Source organism: Corvus moneduloides, chromosome 1, assembly GCF_009650955.1.
Source record: "Corvus moneduloides isolate bCorMon1 chromosome 1, bCorMon1.pri, whole genome shotgun sequence".
In the NCBI taxonomy this organism is placed as follows: Eukaryota; Metazoa; Chordata; class Aves; order Passeriformes; family Corvidae; genus Corvus; species Corvus moneduloides.
The window spans coordinates 155,996,198-156,018,704 of record NC_045476.1 but is presented as its reverse complement, the minus strand read 5'-3'; positions in this window follow the sequence as shown (position 1 = coordinate 156,018,704).

The window sequence follows — 22,507 nt, the reverse complement described above, 5'->3', positions numbered from 1 at the left end:
TCTCACTCACAATGTGCTTGTAGAGCCTGCAGCCCTGCAAAGCCTGTACCTTCTTATGACCTTTACATGCTGCATGAAGGACAGGCTAACCAGCGCAGAGTGAAAAAGAAAAATCACAAATGGAAATAATTTTCTGAAATTTGGCTTATCTGTAGCCTGGGAAAAAAAATTTTGCTTTAAATCCAGACTTGTAAAATATACAAACTTTCTTGTCCTGTTGCTAAATGAGAGAGTATGAACAATAAATGCCCCACAGAGACAGTGACTTACACATGTAGTAGCTTAAAAGAATAGTGAGAATCATCCAAATGTCTGGCTCTGTAACTCTTGCCACTGTAGTTTGGAAATTTAATGGAATTTTTGCCTATGAAAAACATGCATACGTCTTTCTCCTTCAAATATACCCACAATATATGCTTTTGAAGCTGTGCAGAAGTATTGTCAAAGTTGTGATGATGTTGTGCTGCAAGCTTTAATTGTGAGATACAATTCATCAAGACCTTAAATACTTTTCTATGCTGATGTTTGAGCCAATGAAAAGTATTGTGTTCCCTTTAATAAATACATTTTAGAAGTACTTTTGTTTAAATTTTAATTACAAAGGGAGATATTGTTCCTGTCTGCTGAAAGGCATTTCACTGGGGTTTTTTTTCCTTTTAATTTTGAAACATAATTCTAAAGGTACACCTTCCCAGCAGAATAGCTTGTCATTTGCATGTGCAAATCCCAGCTTTAGCTGCAGCAAGAAGAAACAAGTGAAAAAGCTGTAAAAGGTTCTCATATATCATGTAATTTTTGGTGAGCAGTATTTAAGTGTATCAAGTTTGCTCTGATCTCTTAACTATGCTGACACCAGCATTTCAGCTAAAACACCCATGAATCCAGAAGGAGCACAAATGTGGATATGAAGAGTTCAGATTTTGTATGAGATTCTGAAGCAGGACGTCAGGGGCAAAGACATTTTAGCATGAGCTGGTTACAGACAGAAAGCAGGTGGTGGTGTTCACGAGTTGGGTTAGGGTGAGAATGGAGCTGAGCCACTTGTGTTTTATCATAAATATGGAGAAGGAATACAAATTTTTCATGTCTCTGTAATGGAGAGATGGGTTACCCTACACTTCCCTTTCCCTGGACAGGATGCTCTGGAAGCTCAGTTCTTCTAGGGAATGGGAAGCAACAAATAGGGTATTTGCCCAGATCTGTTTCTTAACACTGGCCACGGCTGGACCTTATGTTTGGAAAACAGAACGAAGCCATTGTCTCAAGGGAAATTAAGGAAATTGAGGACTCATTGTGGCTGACTCCGGTGTCCTTTTTCTCTGGAATAAATGTCATCCCGAGATTTCTCAGTCTGAGCACCTCTTCAGCTGGAATGTGTCAAAGGGTCAATTTCCATCCATGTGACTATAAGAGGTAACTGCTTTCCAGATCCTCTGCAAACCATATTCTGGGATAATGCCATTTGAAGTACATTTTTTAGCAGTTTGATGACAGGATTTAGAAAACTTGTCAGACGGCCTTCTGATGGAGTAGCTTGGCAGTGGGCAACTCTATCACCAAGATATGAAATGTTTCCCAAGAGCCTGTTTTGGAAATCAGATTTTAGTGCTGATCATCAGTGGTGCCATCTGCTCTGGGATTTGAGCTGCTTGGGAAGAACTGTCGTGAAGAAACTGTGCAGAACTGCAGTGCTTGGCTGGAGAGAGACCCTCTCCTCCTGCTGTTTGATAGGCTTGTGAACCTGTATTTTCTCAGTAGCTCCTCTTTCTGAGTGAACACTGCATTTCAGTGCTGATGTGGCACACCTTCAGATCTGGTCACAGCTGGAAGCTTAGCTGTGGTGAGATAAAGACCAGGGATCCTTGTTTAAGTGCATGGCCTCTCAAGGGCGTCAGCAGGGCTATGGCAGCAGCAAACTGCCAGGACACCAAGATTTCCTTGTCCCTTCACATTAAGGCTTTCTCATCTCTCATCTCGCTGCCTTCATTTACTCATACATAAACTAAGTTTATCAAGAAGACACCATGTTCCTTCCCAGAGTGATTTGAGGCTGATTTAGGGGTGTTTTTACAGCTATTTGCAAATGTAGATAGCCTATGGTGTAGGTTACTACAGGCTTAGGGGGATGGTGGCATTAATGAGATGTCTATTCAGGAAACTATACCTTTTGAACCACCAAGAGGTGTGCTCCAGGACTCAGTGTAATGAGAAGTGAATCCTACAAGGTGTTGAGCACCTCCTGTGAGATGCTGAGAGCTCTCAGTGCCTGATGGAAGATTGTCACAGGAACCTGCCTTTATAATCATGAATTTGAAATTTGAAATGTAATCTCACAGAGGATCTGTGCAGAGGATAACAAAGACAAAGAAACCTTTCTGGTACTTAAAAGCTCACGAGAGAGAGAAAAAAAAAATCCACTCCTCATTTGCTGAACCTTTAAAAAGAAAAAGAAAGGAGGTGGAAGGGACAGATGAAATATGTTTTATCTATTTACCTACTTTGGCAATTAAGATTGTAATCTAGATGATTACCAGAGCTTGTAATGAGATTATACCCTCCATTAAAAAGAATGCTTCAGAGCTGCAGTGAAGAACGCCTCAGATCTGTTTAGTATGCTATCTGTCTTAGCAGAAAGCAGCAAAATGCATTAAACACACTAGGAAACAATCTTGTAGACATACACTCCCAGTCTAATTTTCAATAGAGTGAGCTGGCGTTGGATTTGTGGTTCTCTTCTCATCAGTACCTGTAAGCAGATCCATTTAGAAAATAGTTTTCATAATTCTCAATTGTTCTGTGAATCACATTTGGAAATAACTCCTCACCCCTTTTTTTTTCCCCAAATATCAGAACTCTCCTGAAAAATTGCAGACTGGTATTTCATTGCAAAGAAACCCAAAAGCCATTGTTATGAAAAAAAAAGTATTTTATTTTCTGTTGATCTATTGGTTTTACTGGTCTCAGCCTGTAGAGTTGTAGTAACTATTCTGTTCCTGCAATGTATGGAGAGACTGAAAATCAAGTGCAAAAATAGCTGGTTTATGTTGAGCTTTGATAGTTTATAAATGACGCTGAAATGCTGCTGGAAGGCAAAGCTGTTACTGTAACTGCTTCTTTCCCCGGGTATCCATCAGTGGCATTTTAGTAAAAGTAAACAGGAATAGCACAGTGAATAGTACATACAAATCACCTCAGAGCAGAAGTGGAGTGATATGTCTTTTCTGCATTTACACTGTAGGTACAGCACTGTCATCCCTTTCAAATCCAGGGTTAATCACAGGGAATGGAGTTCATCATATAGGTGCTTCTTTCTCCTGCTTTTCCCAAACCTGACAGACTTTACCCTCCTGCAGGTGCTGTTACATTTCTAGGAAGTGCAATACATGCGATACAATGACAACCTCTCCCCGGTCATACCATGCAGCTTATGCACAGTTAGGACAGGCACCAAGATCTTTGAGCAGCAAAGCCAAGGAAGACTGATTTTTTCAGCACTGAGGCCACCTGAAAGATGGTTTCTGGAAAAGAGTCCTGTAGCCATTTTAAGAAATTATTACCCTCCCTACAACATCTGCACCTTCTCCGTATGTCATTGACCCCATGACAGCAAGAGGAGCCTGCCATGCTCTGGCTGCTCCAGCTTGCGGTCTCTTGCATGAGCCCAACACATTGAAAAATGGGTTTGCATTAATCAATGCAAATTTTTCTCCTCAAAAGAGGATGTTTCCTTCCCTTGTGGTCTTGGTTTTCTTCATAAAATGGCTTGGTTTTTGTCTTACTGAGATGGGTGAAATAAAATGGGTTGAATGTGAGGAATAAGTTTATTCATTAGATATTCCTTAGTCTCAATCGAATTTTGAGGTTTTAAAGATTTCTCCAAGCTAAGATCAAATTTGGTACCTGAAATAAGTGGGCCAGATATGTCTGCTCTGATCTAAGTACTACAAAGAGCAGGGAGTTGAACCTGATGATCTTTATGGATCCCTTTCAATTGGAGATACTCTGTGATTCTGTGACTCTGCCTGACATCTTGTGACTGGTTATTAGCTGAACCTTGGGCATAAAACTATTGTGGTGTCAGTGGAATGGAAAGGGGAAGAGTAAGGGAAAACCTGGGAAACTACAGGCCATCAAAGCAAACATCCACACTAGGTAAGATGATAGAAACTATAATAAAGTATAACATTAGCAGGCATGTGGGTAAATACGATATATTGAGGAAGAATCCCTGTGGCATTTATAGAGTTGTGCATCATAAATCTATCCTTTGAAGGAGTCAATAACCACACAGACAAGGGAGATCCAGGTGATACTTGGGTTTCTAGAAGACCCTTGACAAGGGTTCTCATCAAAGACTTTTAAAGAAACTGAGCTGCAAGAGGATAAAAGGAAAGGTTCTTGCATAGATGAAAGAGTGGTTAAAAGGCACAAGAAAAAAGGGCAGGATTAAGCTGTCAGTTTTGTCAATGGTGGAAAGCCCCATTGGTGTCCCATAGACATTCTCAGTCAGCATGCACAGTTTGGTATCTTCATAGCTGGTTTAGGAAAGGATGTAAATAGTAAGATGACAAAGTTTGCTCATGATACTAAACTATTTAAAGTTGTAAAATGAAAACTCCTTGTAAAGAATTTAGAAAAGCTCCCATGATACTGAACAAGAAAGAACAAACATAAAGTAGTAACATGTATGGAGAAAAACTTATGAAGAACAGGCTGTGGAGTAGTCACCGATCATCAGGAGTGAAATATTGGGATTATAACCAAGAACTTGGGAGAAAAACATTCCAAGAACTCTTAAGAAAAAATCAACTCAATTTTGACTAGAAACCAAAGATGTATATTATAAATTTGTGGGAGGGGAATAGTGTGGTGTAGGCAGCTTCATGAGGGCAAAATGAATTTTTGGTATTCCAATCACTAAAACATTAGAATAGAATGGGAAAATAAGCAGGGACTGGACAATGGGGGTGATCAAAATGATGAATTGGCTTCTGTTTTAGCAGCACCTAAAAAGCCTAATGGTAGAAGAGGTTGTGGGAGCCAAACGTTTACATAGGCTTAAAAAATCGCTAGCTACTTTTATGAAAGAAAGATACAGAGAGGGTTATTACATTCAAAGATATTTCCACTGCTGAGCAAGTTCATGAACCACAGACAGGCAGAGACTGAGCTGCATAGAACAAAATGTGATTTACATTCTTGCTGGGTTCTTACATCTTTTACCTGGGCATCCAACCATGCTTGCAAGAACAATATTGGATTGGATGGACCTTTAGTCTGACTTTACAAGAACACCTCTACTGATTTGATGCCTCCAGGATGTGAAACTTCGATGGAGTTTAAGGCCGGTTTTGGTTTGTTGCCTGAGGTCACTGACAGATCAGGAGCAAAGCTGGGTGTGGAACATTAAAAACCCTTTCTTCATGTCTTAGCCTTGTAATTATTTCATTTTTTAATTATATTGCAAATCCAGGTTTGTAATCAGCCTTGGAGAGAAGCCAGAGTACATACTTTAGTTTTGTCTAGTGACACAATTTTAGGAAAAAAAAAAATCTTCTTTTTAAAAAACTTTTTATTTGCAATAAAATAATAAAGACAAAATTTCAAAAGTGTCTGAGCTGCAACTTTCATAGAACCTGAGACTCTTTCCATGTTACAATCCTAGGAGGTCACAGTTTAAGACAGTGGTCATCCTGTCTCCCAACCCTCCACTTTGAAGTCAGTGATGTAGTGGTATACTTTCAGTAGAAACAAGGTACAGGTACAAAATTATTGTGACTAGGTTATACAGAGATCCCATGGCAAGGAAGTAATGACTGAAGGTCCTCTGAGTAATGCTGTGGATCAGGTCTCTTCCATCCCATAACTCTTTACTGTCTCTGGAGAGTGTGAAGCCTTCTGTGTCTGGTCCCACCTCCGCTATTCTGGGCCCTGAGACCCAGCAGCACAGAGTCTCAGATGCCTCAGCTTTGGTCTCTTCTCTTCCCTTCTGTGGAGGCCCCATGGAAGCACACCCACTGTTGGCATCTGAGCACCCTCTATGGGACCTGGTGCAGGGAGAACAGTCAGGAAGTAGTGCAATGGGGCCAGGCGAAAGCAAGACTTGCAGTATCGTGCTACTGCAGTGGCCTGGGGATGTTGTCCTGACTGGGATGCATTCCCTGAGGATTTGTCTCACTCCTCTGAAGCAGCCTTAATTGGAGAGTACAACTGTGGCTCAAAGTCACCTTAGGTCTCCAGCTCTTGAACTGCAGGTCCTCTACTATGGCTCCTCAGAGAGCCTCCCCTAGGGAAGGCGTTTTTTTTCCTACCACTGATTTTAGTGAGACCTGATGTGGGTCCTCTTGTGATCTCTTTTACACTGTATTGATTGTTGCTTCACCGCAGCAAGTGATTAACAGGCAAGGATAGTGTGGGAGCCATTAACTGCCCAAGCAAAAGTAATTTTTCTCTCCTTCTTTTTGCAATAATTTGAATTTCTTGCTAAACCTGGGAATAATCTGTCTAGATCAATTCTGCCTCACTGTCATCTGTGACACTATGCTTCTTTTAGTTTGTTCTCATCAGCTCAGGGGATATTGTTTATTGGAGATTTTTAATAAAGAATAAATGAATGTACATGTTATGGGGGAAATCCATTAAACACATATTAATCCATAAAGTTTTTTGTGGAGAGACAGAAGTCTGCAGTTCTGTAAGTGGCATTCTTCTGCTCCTTTAGTATTTGCTCACTAAAAATATATGCAAAAGATTTATCATCACTTCTCCACTTTTGGTTTTGTGACTTTGCCATTATGTTAGTTTTGGTTTTAATTCTGCATGCATTGTTGTGGTCTGTGGTTTGATTTCTGGTTGTTCAACACCTGAATTATTCTGCAGGCTTAATTTGAGTTACTTCTGTATTATACATTTGTGAAAAAAGGGAAGAATTAAATCATGGAAGTTTATTTTCAGTTTATTTGTTTCTGTTCAAGAAGGTTCATCTACAGGGCTTTACAGCATGCTGCTGTTTAGTTTTATGTTGGTGGGATTAATCCTGTTAATCATTGCCCAGGCTTCTTTTTTGAAGTAAAAGCTTTATTGTACTGCTTTTAAAGTTGTTATCAAATTACAGATTCAAATTCCCAATTTCAGGTACAAAGGTGACTAAAACTTGTTATGAAGGTTTTAAGAAAGTTATTAAATAAATATTTACCCTGGGTATAGTTGTAGTGTACAGAGACTGAGTGGATTCTCACCACCCTTGTAGCATCCAGCCTCCCAGGTAAATCTCCTTTAGAAGCCCCTGGAGTTAAAAGAACCACCTTCAGGCAGCAATTCAAAGCTCCGGATTTGGGTTTTTGCTCTGCATTGGCCTCTGAGGGACCTCTCCTTTCTGTCCAATAAAATGGGAAACTTGAAGAGACTTTCCCCCACCGAGACGTGATGTGATTTTTTTGAACCATGAAATCAGTTCCTGGAAAGGGGAACACATGTTCACTTGTGTGGTGGAATACCCAGTTCTGAGGAAGGATACTGTTGAGCAAGGAGGGGAGCCTGCACAGCTCAGTGGCCGTGGAGCTGCACCTTGCAGTTCTGCCTTCTTTAATGAAAAAAGGACCGATGCTTGTATGTGATATCTAACAATGGTACAGGGCACAGAATAATCTTGCATCATTTCATTCTTCATTCTGATGCCTCACAAATAGAGGTTGGCCTGAAGCTTGGAGCAAAGGTTGCTATATACTCCCAGATTAATTCCGTGCTGGTTTTTGTCATTTGAGTGCTCTTATTCATGAAAGAATATGTTCTGGCTTTGAGTTTTCTTTCATCTCTGAGGTAGATGGGTATCTACCCATATTCATAAGCCAAAAGCATATGAAATAGAGGGCCATAGCTCATTTTAGGGCTGGAGCAGACACTGGACCACTTTTCTGAACTGTTCTAGCATAAATGGAGTCCTGGTAAAAAGCTGAAATTCTTTGTCTACTTTTCCCAGACTGTTCAGTACTCTGTACTTTTCTCGTGTCCTCCTCTGATTTACCCTTCTAAAGATAAGCAGTCCCTGTCTTTATCAAATCTGTATTTTGTTATCCTCCTTTGATCCCTACAATTCCAGAGTTCTCTTTTGAAGTGCTGTTAACAAAGGCTGCATACCCAGTTCCAGGAATGGCTAAGCAATTAGTTTATTATGCATTGTGTGTCTTGCAGTACTCTTTATGCTATTCCACAAGCTTGCAATGTCTAGTCAATGTTTCTTTTAATCCTTTTTTTCTCTCCTGTAGATCCATATTGAGCTGAAGTCTTCATCAGGCTGTCTTCAAAGAGAGGGATCTTTATTTCATTGAAACAAACAATCTTGAAACCTTTGAGGTGGATGACTATTTGGTATCTTTTCAAGCAATGTGCCTTATTTTGTATATAGTTCCATTGCTCCATAGCACTGGTGCTGTTGCTGGTGTTTAAATGGTATAGTGATGGGAACTTTCAGGAGAGCAAGATGCTGACAATTCCATCTGAATGATAAGGGGCACTGGAGGGACTCCGTGCTCTCCCATGGAGGTAAAACCTGCCTTGTTTTACTGGCACAAGATGATGGCTACACACACATGCATTTGAGTTCTTTTTGCTGCAGCTTCCATGATAGATTACTCTATGCCAGCTGTCAATCAATCAGTGTGTGGTGCCAAAAAATTCTCATTTCATCAGTGAAAAAAGGTATGTTGCTGGGCTACTGATTCATAACATGGGGAACTACTTGTATTTAAATAATGCAATGATATAGTAGGTACTGAGAGAAATATGAGTTGAATGTGAGTTGAAATGCTGAGAGCATCTGAAAAATGGAAATAATTTTATAGTTAAGATTTAAATGTCACTGGAAAAGTTCAGATTCTGACCTGTCTTGAAGTGTCCTGCCTTAAACTGTCTCTGAATATGAAGGAGCTGATAGGAAGAATAAATTTGTTTACAATAAAAGAACACATATTTGAAAGACTTACAAAGAAAAGTGTGACTTTTGCTGGCTAAAAACCCTACTCAGCATGCAAAATGTGAAATGTTCCAATGATCAGACCCACCTCTCTTATTGCAATAGAAATGATGGCTGCAGTTATGATGGGCCAAGTATCTGAGAGAAAACCTTTAAGTGGAAGTGCTCTCCTTACACCAATGGATATATTTGTGAAATCAAATTTCAAACAAACTTCCAAGTACACAAATTCATTGCCAGATTTCTTTTGTACTGTATTCTTTTTAGTTTCAGCACACACTATGTACCAGCTGCAAGAAAAAAAAGAGGGTTTGTGTCCCAGACCACCTGTGTTGTATTTTGGTTCCTCATTTTAACTCTCCATAATCTTTGCTAAAGATTAAAAGCAAACACATATCTTGGAATATATCTTGGAGCAGATAAAATAACAGTGACTTTCAAGAAAAACCAGGTCAGTTTTACTGTGCACTTTTTTGTTGAGATACTATTTTGCCCCCCACCCCCCTTTCTAAATGTGATAAACAGCCCCAAACAACTATTCCAGATTATTTATGATCTTACAATATTATTATAACATAAGAATTAGAAAAGGTCAGAAGTTCTTCTTTGAATCTTGCAATTTAACCATTCATAAACATGGTTTATTTCCAAGGATTTTACATGCATTGTTTGCATACTGCTGCCATATCCAGTCTCTGAGAACTGATTTGATGGCTAAAAACTTCAGCCCAACTTTCCTAATGCCTGACTGGGAGTCAATTTGTACTGGCAAGATAATAAAAAACATCTGTCTCTGCCTTACACAGCCAGCTAACACCTCTGGACATGAAGCTGACTTAAAAGAAGTAATTTGTCATTAAATTTTTGGGTTATAGGAAATATCAAAAGCTAGCTTCCGGAAAATCTGACACTAACATAGCCTTTTCCATGGATTCTGGTTCATTGGAGAGTTGCTGCTTAACTTGTATTACTGCCAGAAGAATGCATCCAAATCCATGTGAGTGGGGGAAGGGGGTGATTAGTGAAGGGTTACTTGTTCTTCCTTGAATCCTGCAGGTAAAGAAGGCAAATTAAACTGCTGGGTGCCCAAGTTGCCCCATGAGGGAGATTTCCTGTCGTTCATCTGCACATGCTGGCGTCCCAGTCTCACTGCTCACACACGGAATCTGATATTGCCATGTAGGGCTGAGTGCATCTCAGGGAAAACAGTCACTGTCCCCCTCTCCCTTTCAGTGCTGTGAAGTGGCAACTGCAAACAGAGATTACTTGTCCTCCTAAGTGATCCTGAAGGGGATGATTCAATGAAGGGAAAAAGCTTGGCATCTCTGTAGGTCTGAATCTTTCCCTAATTTTTGGCCTCGATGCTTTTATCTCTCAGCAATTGCTCTACTTGCTTCCTAATTCCTTTCTCCCCAAGGCTCAATGAGGCACAAAGGGAGGAAGTGCAGGGAGCCAACGCTGCGCTTGAAGTGAATTACATCTCTTTCACTTTGTTCTGCTATATACAATTTGATCTTTCTGATCAGTGATATATCCTGAGGGACTTGCAGCACTGTGCTCCACGACTTACGACGGAAGAGGTTGTAGGCTTTAGGAGCCATGGTGTACTGCACTGTCAAGGTTCCTCTGCCTCTGTGCTTACAAAGAAAGCAGATGAAGACAACTGGCTTGACTGTCTGAAGAGAAAAATAGTCGCATTCATGGGCGTTGAGATTATTCCAACTGGTTGAATTTGGAGCCAGCACAAAATGACATTATAATTTTAATTTTATTTTTGCCTTTAGTTTGACATGTAGTATGAGCAAAAATTCACTGGCTGTGGTTAATCATTCCAATTTAAAGAATGACTTTGGGGAAACCACATCTGAGAATCATTCACAAGATACAGAACAGGACAGAGCAACATGCTGTTTATCTGGTGTGTGAGAAAAATCTGATTAAACTGTTTGCTCAATTAAAGTAAACAAATGCCTCCATAAAAATGTCTTCTGTCGGTATTCTGTAGTGCTTGTCAAGTCATTCTTACAGGACTAATTTGGGATCCAAAGCAGCTTCCCCATGTTAGGTTGTGAACTGTTGTTGGCTGGTCCAGGGGTCAGGCGTAAGTCTAAGGAGACTGACTCTGCTGCTGGCTTGGTGGTTGCCTTGCTGTAGAATCTGGGAAAGTTGATTTTACCTTGTTGCATTTATCTCTTTCCCTATCTGGTGCATTCAAACAGACTCTTCATCAGGGCAAGGACTCGTTTCCTGTTACAGTGCCTTGCACAAGTATTTGATTGATGTTGGACATCTCAGACTTTCCAGCCAGACAAAATCCTGCATGATGCTGACATAATTTTGACCCTGAGAGAGGCACAGCACTTCAGATGAGAGCTTAAGAGAAAACTGCTATCACAGAAAAATCATGAGCAGTAAAATGCCTGCAGACAGATGCTCGGCAGCACAGGGTCAGGACCAGGAATGGTGTGGCTGATGGGAGAATGCAGCTGCTCCCCACTGTGTGACATGGAGCTTGCAGGTACCAGCCAGCACGGCTGGGTCTGAGGAAGGGTGGATTAAGACTCCCCTGGGGCTTTTTCCTGGCTAATGTTTCCACTGGATACACCAGCCAGTATTACATTTTTAAGGAGGCAGAATTGGTTATTACAGCTTTTGTGGGAAAGGGTGGCAATGGACAAACTGAAGCAAACCCCTGCAGTCAGTGGGTGGGTTTTATCCCAAATATGCTGGTCTTCAGTGGCCATGCAAGGAAAGCTGGCTGAGCAGCTCTCCTCTGACACATGAATTGGAGAGTAAGGTAAAGGGCTTGGGAAAAATCTGAATATTATATGGATAATCACTCTGGCTCTACACCACCAAAAGTAACATTTAAATGTGTAATAGAGTTGATTTAGTGCACAGTGGGCCTCTTTACTGCTGCTGCACACAGCTAACAAACAGCCTAGGACTAAAGTGTGAGCAATTTCTAATAACCAAATGACCCAGCTAACAAGCAGTATGATCCAGCACCACGTGGTGAGCTCTCCAGAGAGTTCTGGACTTGGAACTAATGGAGAAGGCTCATTGCTTGTCACCTTTTCTAGAAGTGCTGCGGTTAAGAAACACTTCAAATAGGAAAGCTATACGCAAAGAGGACCTTTTTATCTGTACAAGGTGACTATTATAATTTCTCTTGGGATTTTTGAAAAATTTTTGAAGCATCCAATGATGATTAGAAACATAGAATCCCAGAATAATAGAATGTTAAAGTTTGAAAGGGACCTTAAAGATCATCTAGTTCCAACTCCTCCTGCCATGGTCAGGGACACCTCTCAGTAAAGAGTTTGCTCAAGGCCTTGTCCAACCTGACCTCGAACATTACCAGGGTCGGGGCATTCACAATCTCCCCAGGCAACCTGTTCCAGTGTCTCACCACCTTCACAGTAAAGAACATCTTCCTAATACTCAGCCTAAACTTCCCCTCTTTCAGTTTGTACTCATTACTCCTTGTCTTATCACTAAGTTCTTGGCAAAGAGCCCTTCTCCAGCTTCCCTGTAGGCCCCCTTCAGATACTGAAAGGCTGCTATGAGGTCTCCACGAAACTTTCTCTTCTCCGGGTTGAACAGCCTCAACTTTCTCAGCCTGTCTTTGAAGGGGAGGTGCTCCAGTCCTCATCAGCTTTGTGGCCTCCTCTGGACTTGGTCCAACAGTTCCATGTCCTTCTTATGTTGGGGACAACAAGGTGATGTCTCATGAGAACAGAGTAGTGGGGGAGAATCAGGTCTCTCAGCCTGCTGCCCATGGTCCTTTTGCTGCAGTCTAGGATTCATTCATCTCTCTGGGCTGTGAGTACTCACTGCCAACTTAGGGAGAGTCATGATTTTTATCAACCATCACCCCCAAGTCTTTCCCTGCAGGGTTGCCCTCAATCACTTCTCTGCCCAGCCTGTAGGTGTGCCTGGGATTGCCACGACCCAGGTTTAGGACCTTGCACTTTGTTTTGTTAAACTTCATGAGGTTTGCACTGGCTCATCTCTCAAGCTTGTCAAGGTCCCTCTGGATGGACCTTGGTTGGCATCCCTTCCCTCCAGCATGTTGACTGCCTCACACAGCTTGGTGCCATCAGTGACTCTGCTGAGAGTGAACTCAATTCCACCGTCCATGTTGCTGAGAAAGATATTATAATTCCATTTTTTCAGTCATTGGGAACTTCACCTGACTGCCAGGATTTTTCAATTGGCAACTTCATCTGCCATCTCCCTCAGGAATCTCCTTCAGGTCCCATGGACTTGTGCACTTTCAGATTCCTGAATCTGGAACCTGCTCCTCTCCTGCAGTGGGCTTAGGGTCTTCATTCTCCCAGTCCCTGCACTTGCATTTCCCATGGCTATGGCATTTGAAGACTGAGGCATAGGAGTGACTGAGAACATCAGCCTTCTCTTTGTCCAGCATAGCCAGGTCTCCCGTTTCCATCTGGAGAGGACCACATTATCACTGGTTTTCCTTTTGCTTGCAACATATCTGTAGAGGCCACACTCAATTCTAACTGGGCCTTGCTTTCCCTTACCTTACCCCTAACTTCCTGTACAATTTCCCTGTATTCCTCCCATGTCATGTGTCACCTTTTCTGCCCTTGGAAGGCTTCAGTTTTTTGCTCTGAAATTGCTCAGCAGCTCCTTATCCATCCCTGGAGATTTTGCCAGATTTCTTCCTTGTTGGGACGCATCACGCCTGAGATAGGAGGAGGTGATCCTTGAATATCAGCTAGCATTTTTGGGCCCCTGTGCCATCCAGAGCTCTATCCTAGGGGACTCAACTGAGTAGGCCCTTGTAGAGGTCAAAGTCTGCTCTCCTCGGGTCCAGGGCAATGAGCTCACTGTTTGCTCACTGCCCTGAGGACCTCAAACTCCACCATCTCACGGCCACTGCAGCCAAGGCTGTCTTGGAGCACCACATTCCCCACCAGCTGCTCCCTGCTGGTGAGCACAAGGTCCAGCATGGCACCTTCCCTTGTTGGCTCCTCAATCACTTGTATAAGGAAGTTGTCTTTGACACATTCAAGGAACCTCAGAGATTGCTCATGCCCTGCTGTGTTGTCCCTCCAACGGGTATCCCCATGGTTGAAATCCCCAATGAGGGCCAGGGTTTGAAAGTTTGAGGCTGCTATTATCTGCCTATAGAGGACTTCATCCACACTATCCTCCTCATTGGGTGGCTTGTAGCAGAATCCCACTATGACATCTCCTGTCCCTGCCCTCCCTTTAATCTTGACCCACAAGCTCTTTGTTGACATTTTGTCCTTCCTGAGGCAGAGTTCCATACTCTCTGGCTAGTCATCGACACAGAGGGCTACATCCTCTCCTCATCTCCCTACCTGTCTTTCCAAAAAGGCCTAAACCATTCCAATGCTACAGTAATTGGAGTCATTCCACCTTGTCTCCATGATCCCAGTGAAATCATATCCACCCAGGCATGCACATGTCTCTGGTTTCTCTTGTTTTTTCCCCAAACTACGTGTGTTTCTGTACAGGCATCTGAGCCGGGCCCCAGATAACGGCAACACGTTGGCTGGAGTATCTGGAATGCCTTTGCATTGTTCTGGGCATCCATTACAGGTGTTGGCATCTCACTGGCAGGACTGAGATGGGTAGGTGGCCCCTTCCCTTGAGAAATCTAATTTAAATATAGCTTTTTAGATTGTTCTCACAAGGAGCTGGGGCCACGAGATGGATACCATGTGGCAAAGCATTTTTTTTTGTTTGCCACTTCCTCACCATCCACTAGTATCTGCAATTCCACTCCTGAGCATGAAAACAGAGTATGGAAGGCACTGGGACCTTTATGGTCCTGTGGCCTGGTATCTGTACAGGTCCTTATCTCTTGCGTTTGGTCTAATGAAAGATAGTGCCTCAGCTTACAGCCCAAGTGTTTACCTGACCTTTGTCACTGGCACCCAGTCACCAAACCACCAGAACGTTAATTTTTATAATGCCTAAGTGAGATAGGAAAAGAGAGTTTGTCTGTGTTGAAGGAAAGAAGGTGTTACGTCATCATTGCTACACCTCAGCTCCTGCCTAGAGTCGCCAGGAGAAATCACAGCACCCAAGGTGGGTGCACTGCCCCATTGCTCCCCATTGTGGCTACAGCCGCCTAACCCAGGTCATGTCACTGAGTCTTCCCTTCCTTGGTACACAACAGGTGGCTTGAACTGCTTGAACATCATAGGTTCATGATGCTTAACTTTAGGCCTTCTGGTTCATTGCCTGAACATGGCCCTAAATAACTGGCTAACATCATATAGGAAGTAAGTCTTGTTTTCCAGCTTCCTGGACAGATTTCCTAAAAATTGCATTGTTTCTGTTTTCCATTGCTGTTGAAATAATAGTTATGGGATGTCAGAAAGGAAGAGTTCTGATTACTGCTTCTTTTTCCCTTTCCACCTTGTTCTTTGTCTTTCCTTTTTCAGTGCTCACTTAACTCTTTAACTAAACTGCAAACAAGAGAAAAGCCAGGTGTGAGATTCAAGTGTGGAGAGGATTATTTTCTTAAGGCTGCAGATCATCAAAGGCAAATAATGAAAAAGCAGAACAATCTATGTTCATCTCTAAATGTATTCTATCAAAAAAGATGTTTACTTGGCATTTTGATCTAAAAGCCAAAAATATTGAAAAGCAACTATTTGTCACCGGACAAACATAAAAGCTCAAAAGGCTAAAAATAATCAAATAGCAGTACTCAGACAGTCTCAAGGTACCCAAACTCTGTTTCATCATTCCATACATCTTATTTATGCAGCTCCACACAGAGGAAATCATTGGCTCAGCACTCACTGGTTTAAAAATCTTTTTTAGTCAAGATGAAGTTTTCTGCAGGAAGAACACAAAGCACAAAGTTTTAATGACTGTAAATCTGATTTTAATGGCAAAACCCCTTTTACTGTGTGCTTTAGTAGCCCTGTTTATGTCTGGAAAAATATAGACTATTATCTTGTCATTTTTAATTCCAACCTACAAGTCATAAACCAGCAAGGCTCCTGTGTCAATCCCAGAGGTCCAGCTCAAGAAGAGGACCCAGATATTGAATTGCTTAATACTACACTTGTTGAAATAAAAATTCAGTTTGGCTTTATCACAGATGCAATATTTATTATGAATTTTTCTTTTTCTAGAAAGCTTATATACAGACCAAGAATAGTCATATTTCTGTAGTGAATTTTGGGAAGAGAGTAACATTTTCAATGTCATTTTGAGTTAACAACCTCTTGAATTCTTTAAATAGTTTCAGTTCATCCACTTCGTGTGAGTAACAGCCTCTAACTATTTCTTTCCTGGGACCTACCTTGTTGAGTGTTCAAGGTAATCAAGGTAATGACCAACTACTCAGCACTTTGTCCTGTCCTCCCTGGATTCTTTTAACCCTCACTATTCAATGAAGACTTCAGGGCTCTTTACTGCTGTCTGGGGGTATGCTGACTTACTTGTTTTCCATCTGAAGGCAATCCTTATCCTACCAGAGCCTGTCCTCTCTATTGTACCAGTAAAGCTGCAGAAAGGACACTCACTTCCCAGAACAGAGGCTGGTTTACAGAATCCCAGAAGCACGGGATGGATAAGGTTGGAAGGGACTGGTGGGGTCATCTGGTCCGACCTTTCTGCTCAAGCAGGATCTTCCTAGAGCACACGGCACAGGATTGTGTACAGGTTGTTCTTGCATCACTTCAGTGAGGGAGACCCCACAATCTCTTCTCTAACCTGTCTCTTCTCTAGGAATCAAGCTTGGTCTCATATTTCCATAGCTTGTTCTGAGGACAAACAAGATGCAGGAGGCAAGTGGGAAGAGATCAAGAGTAGGAGAGCTGAAGATGGCATGAGCTGATTCCTCATGTTTCTCAGTTCACATGGATGCAGCAGAGACATGCTGTGAGGAGAAGAGAATGTCTTGTCTCAGTCTCATTTGTAGATTTCCTCAGCCAGCAGTCTGTGGACTTGCAGGCTTCCTCAGTGGCCTCTAAGGGTTGACGTGATGAAGTTCCAATGTAGTGATTGAGGGGTCCAAACATGGCCACAGCCTTAATGGCAGGGTTTTGTGACAGTATGTTGAAAAGTGTTGTGAATTCAACTCATGCGTAAACATTGGACATTAAAGTCCAACAGCTGTAGTCGAGCTCAGATAAGGAAGAACATTTAATTCATTCGTATGAAGCTTCAGGGATGTTTTGTAATAATCTGGATACAAATTGCTCTTAAGCTGCATAGACACCACTGTACAAATGCAAGCCTCAAAATATGTGTCTGGGTTGTAGCTGGAGGGCTGGCTGGGGCTCAGCAGAGACAGGTTCAATGTCCAGACCTGCTGAGGAAACACTTTGGGTGAGTGGTGCAAACCCAGATTCTCATAAAGATTAAGATTTTTGTTGCCCACTGTGCTAATACTTGGTAGCCCAGAATTTAAGAAACTTTGAGGTCTTGGGCCTTGTTTTGGTCTGCCTGAGCACGCCAGCAGTTATATTTTGAGGAAACATTATTTGTATTTTGCTTCCACACTGAGGAGGAGTGAGGACTAAAGCTGACCAGTTCAAAGTGCCATCATGGTGTCGCAGCAATGGTGGTGTCCATGCCACATATAAGACTGATGAAACTCTGGGTGATAGGAGGCATAAACCAGTGGGCTGAACTGGATGTTGTTGGCATGACACACTGAAAGAGAGCTGTGTTGATTTCTGCCCTTCTCTTCTTTTTCCATATCTAAGTTATTCTCTGAATGGACTTGATGTTAATGCTCTCACACAGACAAGGCTCCACCTCAGCAGGTGATTTGCATGCATAAAGGCTCTCCTGTCACCAGCCTTCAGACAGATTCTGACAGGCAAAAATAACCCTTAAGTATGAAATAGTGTGGGTTTTTTCAATGCAGTTGAAATTCCTGCTTGAGGTTTGTGAGGCTGGGGCAGGGATCTTTCCCTCTGGTTCTGTACAGTTTTGAGCACAGGGGTGCTTGGGATGGGGACTCTCAGCTATCCTGGGCTGTAAAGAAAAGCCAGGTTAGAGTGACAAAGCAGGTTAATGAGCTGAGTTTTAAGTCTATATCAGGCCTTTTCAATGCTTTCTTTTCTTAACTAACTCAGCCTATGAAGTTTGGATAGAATTCATCCTGTTTGCTCAACAGATCAAAGGTTTGCATGAATTGGTCTGTGGTACCAAACAAAAGAGATGATGGTTCATCTCACATGGATGTATTGCCAAGGTTAATTAGGCCCACACCTCCAATCACAACTGATTCCATAAAGAAAAAAGACAGGTCATTGTCATAGGAGACTCCTTTCTGAAAGGAACAGAATGCCCAATATGCAAACTGGACCCACTTCTTAGGGAAGTCTGCTGCCTCCCTGGAACCTGGGTTAAGTATATAAGAGAAGCAGCAATAGTTCTGCCCTGGTACAGCCCTCGAATTATTAACCATTATTGTTCTTTTTAATTAGGAAATGAAGTGGCAACAAGAAGTCCAAGGCCAGTCAAGAGAGACTTCATTGCCTCGGGATGGCTGGATTAAGGATCAGAAGCACAAGTAATATTCTCCTCTCTCCGTCCAGTTGCAGGGAATGATAAGAGAAGAAAGAGGAGGATCCAGCGGATCAACACTTGCCTACAAGCTTTATGTCACTGGCAAAATTTGCAGTTTTCTGATTGCAAGTTGGTTTAGACAACACCAGGCCTGCTGGCAACAGATGGGGTACACCTGCCTCAAAGGATTTTTGCACAGGACAGAGCAGGGCTGATCAACAGTGCATTAAATTCTGCTCTTAAGCAGATTTGAAGGGGAGAAGGGATAAAACCAGGCTCACTAGAGATAAGCATGGGGGCACTATGCCAATATTTGAGGGATAGCGTGCTAGTAAGGTCCTTCAGCCTGCTGTCTCAGTGGACATGGGGGATGGAGACCCATGTGGCAGCAAGGATAAAAGGTTTATTGACATGCTAAAAACCAGAGATGCACCTGAGAACAGTCAGGTGGGAATTAGGGCTTCTCCACCCCAAAAAGTGGTGGGATCAACAGGCCAGCTGAAGTGCACCTACACCGATGCACACAACATGGGCAACAAAGAGGAGGAGCTGGAAGCCATTGCAGAGCTGCAAAATTGTGACATAGCTTCCATCACAGAAACATAGAATTTTAGAACCATAGCATATTCTCACTTGGAAGGGGCCCCAATGGATCATCAAGTCCAACTCCACCCCCTGCATAGGACACCCTAAGAGTCAAACCACGTGCCTGAGATCATCACCCAAACACTTCATCTCTCGCAGACTTAGTGCTGTGTCCACTTTCCTGGGGTTCCATAACCAACCTAAACCTCCCCTGACAGTTTCAGGCCATTTCCTTGGGTGCTATCACTGGTCACCAGAGAGAAGAGATCAGGTAAGGAAGCTGCAGACCACAATGAGGTTTCCCCTGTCTCCCCTTCTCTTGGCTGAACAAGCCAAGTGACCTCAGCATGCTGGGATGACTCACACAACTGGAGCGCTGCAGGGGATGGCTTCCTTCAGAAGGGACAGGCAAGAAAAGAGATGCAGTGGGATACCCCTATTTGTTTGGGGGTGTTTTGACTGTCTGAGCTTAATGATGATGAAAATGTGGAGTGTTTATGGGTAAGAATCAGAGAAACAGGCAGATATCATGGTGGGAGTCTGTTACAGACCACTTAACCAATATGAAGAGGCAGACGAGATACTCTTTAAGCATCTGGGAGAAGTCCCACAATTGCTGGCCCTTGCTCTTGCGGTGGCCTTGAATTTACTATGTGTCTTCTGGAAATACAACACAGTGTGGAAGAAACACTCCAGGAGGTTTTTGGAAGAGCTCAATAAGCTGTTCTCTGTTTACCAGCAGTCCTGGTTAAGCAGGGAGGTCCCAGAAGGCGAGAGTTTGGCCAGTGTGACATCTACCTACAAGAAGTGTAGGAAGGAATATCTGGACAAATACAAGCCCATCAGCCTGACCTTGGTGCCAGAAAAGATTATAGACTCTTGAGTGCCATCACACAGCACATGCAGGACAAGCAGGGGATCAGCCCAGACAGCATGGGTTCAAGAAGGCAGGTCCTGCTTGATCAACATGTTCCCCTTCTATGACAAGGTGACCTGCTTATCGGGTGAGGGAAAGGATATTGTCTACCCGGACTTTATTAAAGCCTTTGATTGTCTCCCATGGCATTGTCCTGGAGAACCTGGCTGCTCAAGGCTTGCACAGGTGCACTCTTCACTGGCTGCATGGTCGGGCCCAGAGTGGTGGTGAATGGTGCTACATCCAGCTGATGGCCAGCCACAAGTGATGCTCTCCAGGGCTCAATATTAGGGCCACTGTTTTCTGCCCAGCAGAAAAGGACCTGTGAGTGCTGATCAACAACCAGCATGAGCCAGAGTGTGTTCAGGTGGCCATGAAGGCCTGGCTTGTGTCAGAAATAGTGTGGCCAGCAGGACCAGGGCAGTGACTCTACCCCTGTCCTCAAGACTGGTGAGGCTACACCTTAAATATTGTGTCCATTTTTGGGTCCCTCACTACAAGAAAGATTTTGAAGTGCTGGAGTGTGTCCAGAGAAGGGCAACAGAGCTGGTGAAGGCTCTGAGACACAAGCCTTATGAGGAGCGGCTGTTGTTCAAGCCTAGACAAAAGGAGGCTCAGGGGGGCCCTTATTGCTCTCTACAACTCCCTGAAAGGAGGATGTAAGCAGGTGTGGGTTTGTCTCTTCTCCCAAGTAACAAGTGATAGGACAAGAGGAAATGGTCTCAAATTGCACCAGGGAAAGTTTAGATTGGATATTAGGAAAAATTTCTTCACCAAAAGCATTATCAAACACTGGTACAGGCTACCATGGGAAGTGGGTGAGTCACTACCCCTGGAAGGATTTAAAAAATGTGTAGTTGTCGCCCTTGGGGACATGATGATGACTGAGGTGGTCACCTAAAACACAGAGACTAGACAAGAATAAGAGAATAAAAGGAGGTATTTATTTGAAGGGCCTTCAAAGGCACACTCTGGGAGGTCAAAAGTCTACACCCAAGGTGGACCCTGGGTCACGGGTTCTTCACACTTTTATAAGTTCGGTTCATTTGCATATCAGGGTTAATTCTCCAATTATCACTTCAGTTCATGATGTAATTACCCCAAGTTTGCCCCTCCTTCAGAGGCTTTTAGTTTACACATTTTTGGGCCTGGTGTCCTTGATGTGGAAACCTAGAGAGGTTTGTTATGTCAAACCAGCATGAGAGAAAGCAGCTAACAGGCCACAAGAAACTTCAGAGTTACACACTGGGCAGCACAGGATTTGAAAAATATAAAAGTTAAAACCTAAGGCAAAAATGGTTTAGTGATGACTTGGGAGTGCTATGTTAAAAGGTTGGATTTGATGATATTAAAGGATCTTTTCCAACCTAAACAATTCTATGATTCCATGATTTTTAGGCCCAGTTAATTGCAGTAGCACTGAGAGTCACTTAAATGCCCTAAGAAAAATGTCTGGTTTTTTTCAGAGCATGTTTGATTCCAAAGGGTGCATTGAGCCTCAAAGCACCACTTCTGAAGATGCAAAATTGTGGGTACAAAAAAGTTTGGCAGGTATTGGAGCATTGCATGAGCTAATAATTAAAGGAAAAAGCATATGCAGATTAAGACAAACCACTGCTTAAGGAGCAGGCATTTTTCGGCAGACTGTCAGGGATCATTCAGAATGTTTTTTGTGTATTTATTATCCCCTTACACACATGGTTGAACTTATGCAGCACAGAGGGTCTTGCTGAAGATCACTGAATGCTACTGTAAAAGAGAGGGAGTGGAGATCACTGTCTCTGTGCCACTTCATATCTCTGAGGGGAGGCAGCTGGCCTGGGTGGAAGCTTTTTATACATTTTTTGACCTGCAGCCTACTTTCCTTGGTGCATATAAACATGGTTATGTATCAAACTGTGTCAAAACAGTTTCCTTGTCTTTTCTTTTTTTGCCAGACTTTCCCTTTTTAGACAAGGAATTAATTTATGTTACCTCTGAGTGTCCTGAACTAGGGGGAGCAAGTAAGGAGGCACAGATTTTTTTGCAGTCATATGATGCTTTCAGCTTGTGGTTAAACATAGACGGTGCAAGAACAACTTGTTAATAATAAAGATGTTAAGTAGGTACCAATGGACTGGGCTGATTGCTAAGAACAGATCTTGCAATCACAAAATAGTTTAGAGCCTGAAGCACTTGGGCCAGAGTACTAATTATTACACATTTTAGGTCTATTGTCTTGGCTCTAGGAAATGTATTATTTTTAGTGATTTTCATTACTTGTTGGATTTAAAAATAGACTGAATTATGGCTGGTCGTTGTTCTGCTGGGATGAATTATAGTTTGTTGAGGCAACTGCTTATTTTGTCTTGTCCCATGGCATTATGTGAAGCCAGACAATAAAAAAAGGAAATATGAGTGGCATTAACCTTTTGAAGTAGAAAGAAAAAGGACCCTTAATGAAATAGAGCAATCAGGCAATTATATTGCAGCTCTTAGTTATCATATAAAAAAGG